The sequence below is a fragment of the Sminthopsis crassicaudata genome, chromosome 6, assembly GCF_048593235.1.
Source record: "Sminthopsis crassicaudata isolate SCR6 chromosome 6, ASM4859323v1, whole genome shotgun sequence".
Taxonomy (NCBI): Eukaryota; Metazoa; Chordata; class Mammalia; order Dasyuromorphia; family Dasyuridae; genus Sminthopsis; species Sminthopsis crassicaudata.
This window is the reverse complement of record NC_133622.1, coordinates 119,730,149-119,735,827: the sequence shown is the minus strand read 5'-3', so window position 1 is coordinate 119,735,827 and position 5,679 is coordinate 119,730,149. Positions and strand designations below refer to the sequence as shown.

Sequence of the window (5,679 nt, the reverse complement as noted above, 5' to 3'; positions counted from 1 at the left end):
TTTCCAATAAGTTCGAGGTGAAACAAGATTGTCCACTATCACCATTACTATTCAGTATTGCATTAGAAATGCTAGCTTTGGCAATAAGAGTGGAGAAAGAAATTAAAGGAATTAGAGTAGGTAATGAGGAAACCAAATTATCATTCTTTGCTGATGATATGATGGTATACTTAGAGAACCCCAAAGATTCAACTAAAAAGCTATTTGAAATAATCCACACCTTTAGCAAAGTTTCAGGATACAAAATAAATCCACATAAATCATCAGCATTCTTATATGTCACTAACAAAATTCAACAGAGTTACAGAGAGAAATTCCATTTAAAGTAACTACTGACAGCATAAAATATTTACGAATTTATCTGTCAATGGCAAAACAACAAAACACTTTCCACACAAATTAAGTCTTATCTAACCATTTGGAAAAATATTAAATTCTCTTGGATAGGGTGAGCAAATATAATAAAGATGACAATATTATCTAAACTGATCTATTTATTTAGTGCTATAACAATCAGACTCCCAAAAAACTATTTTAATGACCCAGAAAAAATAACAACAAAGTTCATATGGAAAAACAAGAATTTCAAGGGAATTAATGAAAACAAAAATCAAATGAAGGTGGCCTAGCTGTACCAGATCTAAAATTATATTATAAAGCAGTGGTTACCAAAACCATTTGGTATTGGCTAAGAAATAGACTAGTTGATCAGTGGAAAAGGTTAGGTCCAAAGGACAAAATAATCAATAACTCTAATAACCTAGTGTTTGACAAAGCCAAGGACCCCAGCCTTTGGGATAAGAACTCCATGTTTGACAAAAATTGCTGGAAAATTGGAAATTAATATGGCAGAAACTAGGCATTGACCCACACTTAACACCATACACCAAGGTCAGGTCAAAATGAGTCCATGACCTCGGAATAAAGAATGATATTATAAATAAATTAAAGGAACATAGGATAGTTTACTTCTCAGACCTATGGAAGAGGAATGAATTTTTGTCCAAAGAAGGACTAGAGATCATTATTAATCACAAAGTAGAAAATTTTGATTATATCAAATTGAAAAATTTTTGTACAAACAAAACTAATGCAGACAAGATTAGAAGGGAAGTAATAAACTGGGAAAACATTTTTACAGTCAAAGATTCTGATAAAGGCCTCGTTTCCAAAAATATAGAGAGAATTGACTCTAATTTATAAGAAATCAACTCATTCTCCAATTGATAAATGGTCAAAGGATATGAACAGATGAAGAAATTGAAACTATTTCTAGCCATATGAAAAAATGCTCCAAATCACTATTAATCAGAGAAATGCAAATTAAGACAACTCTGAGATACTACTACACACCTGTCAGATTGGCTAGAATGACAGGGAATGTCATGCAGAATGTTGGGGGGGGGGCGGGAATGTGGGAAAACAATGTGAATACATCCAGCCATTCTGGAGAGCAATTTTGAACTACACTCAAAAAGTTATCAAACTGCATACCCTTTGACCCAGCAATGTTGCTACTGGGTTTGTATCCAAAAGAGATCTTAAAGAAGGAAAAGGGACCTTTATGTGCAAGCATGTTTGTGGCAGCCCTCTTTGTGGTGGCCAGAAACTGGAAATTACGTGGATTTCTGTAAGAAATGAGCAACAGGATGATTTCAGAAAGGCCTGGAGGGACTTACATGAACTGATGGTGAGTGAAATGAGCAGGGCCAGGAGATCATTGTATACTTCAACAACAATACTATATGATGATCAATTCTGATGAATGAGGCCATTTTCAACAATAAGATGAACCAAATCAGTTCCAATAGAGCAGCAATGAACTGAACCTGCTACACTTAGCAAAAGAACTCTATGAAATTATTATGAACCACTAAATAGAATTTCCAGTCCCTCTAATTTTGTCTGCCTGCATTTTGTAGTTCCCTCACAGGCTAATTGTACACTATTTCAAAGTCTGATTCTTTTTGTACAGCAAAATAACTGTTTGGTCATGTACACATATATTGTATTTAATTTATACTCTAACATATTTGATATGTACTGGTCAACCTGCAATCTGGGAAGGGGAGGGAGGGGAAAAATTGGAACAAGAGGTTTGGCAACTTTCAATGTTGTAAAATTACCCATGCACATATCTGGTAAATAAAAATTATTAATTTAAATTAAAAATAATAAAATAGTCAGTAACATCTATTTAAAACCTTCAGTAAGCTTCATATCTAATAGGGACAAACTGGAACCATTCCCATTAAGATGAGGAGTGAACCAATTGGAAAAATATTAAGTCCTCTTGAATAGGTCAAGTGAATATAATAAAAATGACAATATTACCTAAACTAATATATTTATTTAATGATATAGAAATCAGACTCCCCAAAAACGATTTTATTGACCTAGAAAAAATAACAACGACGTCCATATGGAAAAACAGATGGTCAAGAATTTCAAGGGAACTGATAAAAAAAAATTAAATGAATGTGGCCTGGCTGTACCCGATCTAAAATTATATATTATAAAGCAGCAGCTATCAAAATCATTTGATATTGGCTAAGAAATTGACTAGTTGATCAGTGGAATAAGTTAGGTTCAAAGGACAAAATAGACAATAAATTTAATAATCTAGTGACTGAAGACCCCAGCTTTCAGGATAGAATTCATTGTTTGATAAAAACTGCTGGGAAAATTTGAAATTAATATGGCAGAAACTAGGCATTGACCCTCACTTAACACCATACACCAATATAATATCAAACTGGATTCATGAGTTAGGCATAAAGAATAAGATTATAAATAAATTAGAAGAACACAGGATAGTTTACCTCTCAGGTCTGTGAGGGAGGAAGATATTTATGACCAAAGAGGAGCTAGAGATCATTATTGATCACAAAATAGCAAATTTTGATTATATCAAATTGAAAAGTTTTTTGTACAAACAAAACTAATGCACACAAGATTAGAAAGGAAGCAATCAACTGGGAAAACATTTTTACAGTCAAAGATTCTGATAAATGCCTCATTTCCCAAATATATAGAGAATCGACTCTAATTTATAAGAAATCAAGCCATTCTCCAATTGATAAATGGTCAAAAGATATGAACAGTTCTCAGATTAAGAAATTGAACCTATTTCTAGCCATATGAAAAGATAGTCCAAGTAATTTTTAATCAGAGAAATGCAATTTAAGACAACTATGAAATATCACCACACACCTGTCATATTGGCTAGAATGACAGGAAAGATAATGCAGAATGTTGGAGGAGATGTGGGAAAACAGGGACACTGATACATTGTTGATGGAATTGTGAATACATCCAGCCATTCTAGAGAGTGATTTGGAACTATCCTCAAAAAAGTTATCAAACTGTGCATACCCTTTGATCCAGCAGTGGGCTTATATCCCAAAGAGATCTCAAAGAAAGGAAAGGGACCTGTTTGTACAAGAATGTTTGTGGCAGCCCTCTTCGCAGTGGCTTGAAACTGGAAACTGAGTGGAGGCCCCTCAATTTGAGAGTGGCTGAATAAATTGTTGTATATGAATATCATGGAATATTATTGTTCTGTAAGAAATGATCAGCAGGATGAATACAGAGAGGCTTGGAGAAACTTACATGAGCTGATGTTGAGTGAAATGAGCAGGACCAGGAGATCACTATACTTCAACAGCAATCAGTTCTAATGGACATGGCCCTCTTCAACAATGTGATGAAACAAATCAGTTCCAATAGAACAGTAATGAATTGAGTCTGCTACCCCCAGTGAAAGAACTCAGGGTAATGAGTTTGAACCACTACACAGAATTCTCAATTCATCTATTTTTGTCTGCCTGCATTTTTGAGTTCCTTGACAGGTTAATTATACACTATTTCAAAGTTTGAATCTTCTTGTGCAGCAAAATAACTTATAGACATGTATACCTCTATTGTATTTAACATATATTTTAACATATTTAATATGTATTGGTCTACCTGCCATCTGGGGTAGGGGATAGAGGGAAGGAAGGGAAAAATTGAAACCAAAGGTTTTGCAACTGTCAATGATGAAAAATTACCCATGCATATATCATATAAAAGGTGTTAATAAAAATACTCTGCAATTTCAGACTTTTGAATGTTCCATCTGGCCTTGGTCATATCTAAAAAAGTTACTTTATTATAGACCTCATTTATGAAATTGTATAAAATATTATTTAAGCTTAGATGCTATCCAAGTAAGTTTTCTTACAACTTTAGAAGTGTATGATTTAGACAAGATTTTTATCTCACACTTAATTGTATAGCATTACACTCCTATGTAAACCTCAACCTTTGAATGTGAATGCCAAGTATATTAAAGAGATGGATGGTGATTAGGTTTTTGCTAATTCTATATAGCTATTCAATGAAGCAATTACATGTGCTCATCCTTTACCTTCTTGGGCAGATGCTTTAATAACAGTGGAATTAATGAATGATTCCTATGACTATAGGAACTTGCAGAACAGCATGGAATGGAAAAGAGTCCCTGAGGATTAGATACATGCACAAACTACAGCTTCTTGCTTACTTGATGCATGAGCATGGCTTTTAAAAATAGTTTGAATAGAATTGGACTTGTTACAGGGATCTGCTTCATGCTGCCCATGGTGAGAAATGTATCATTAGTCATACCATTGAGGAACATTTTGTAGATGCTTTCAAGTGCTGTCTTTCTCTAAAAATTTATGGAGAAAAGTGCATAAAAGCAGTCATTCAAAGGATGAAGAGAATTGAGGCTCATTCAAGTTCTTCCTAGGTTCCTAAGTTTGCTTTGGAAGGAAAACATAATTTTATTTTAGCATAGTGTTCTTTGTGACAAGTAGTATAGATTCTGAATTCACTGACTATAGATGAAAGACTTAGACTTTTCTGTTACTTTCACCACAGTCTTGCTAGATGTCTGCAGCAAATTTGCTTTAATGCCAATGAGAAGGTAAAGGAGATTTTTCAAAGTAATTTAAATTACTCAAATAAAAAACAAACATCAGAAATACACGTTGCATCCCAGAGTCTTTTTTATTCACTGAAATAATGGCAAGGTTAGTAGTTTAGTATCCTTACATGGTCATTTGTAATACTCTCCTATTTTAAATAGACCAAAGCTAAAACAAAATACCTAATATTGTAAATTGTATGACAACAGAACAATTGGCTGTAAGATGAAAAAAATTTATCTAGATGTGCCCATACAGTGCCAGACAATTGAGAAAACTGACATTTTGTATCTATGAAATGAATGGGCAAATTAATTAGTTAATTAATTAATTAATTGGGCATTCTGTATAGATATCAGATATGTATAGATGCTTTATCTTTACTGTATTTATTCATAAAGAGTAGTGCGTTCGAAGTGTCAATGATCAATGTGTCCTGCAATTCACATTAATTCTCGCAGCTAGCTGCGTTCTTCATCGATGCACGAGCCGAGTGATCCAAAGCAAACAGAAGATGCCGGTTATGACCTTTATTATTTAATGTTGTATTACAAATGTTGATTTTAGCAATAAGAAAAGAAAAATAAATTAAAAGGATTAGAGTCAGCATTGAAGAGATAAAACTATTACTTTTTGCAGGTGAGATAATGATATATTTAAAGAATTCCAAAGAACCATCTGAAAATCTACTTGAAACAATTAACGGCTTTAGCAAAGTTGCATGGTA

The 5,679-nt window shown here is 33.4% G+C and overlaps 1 pseudogene; it reads right to left on the bottom strand.

The window, feature by feature from the left end:
* Nucleotides 1–5,319: 5,319 nt before the first annotated feature.
* Nucleotides 5,320–5,465, bottom strand: LOC141548107 (5.8S ribosomal RNA; annotated as a pseudogene).
* Between the last annotated feature and the right edge of the window lie 214 nt (nucleotides 5,466–5,679).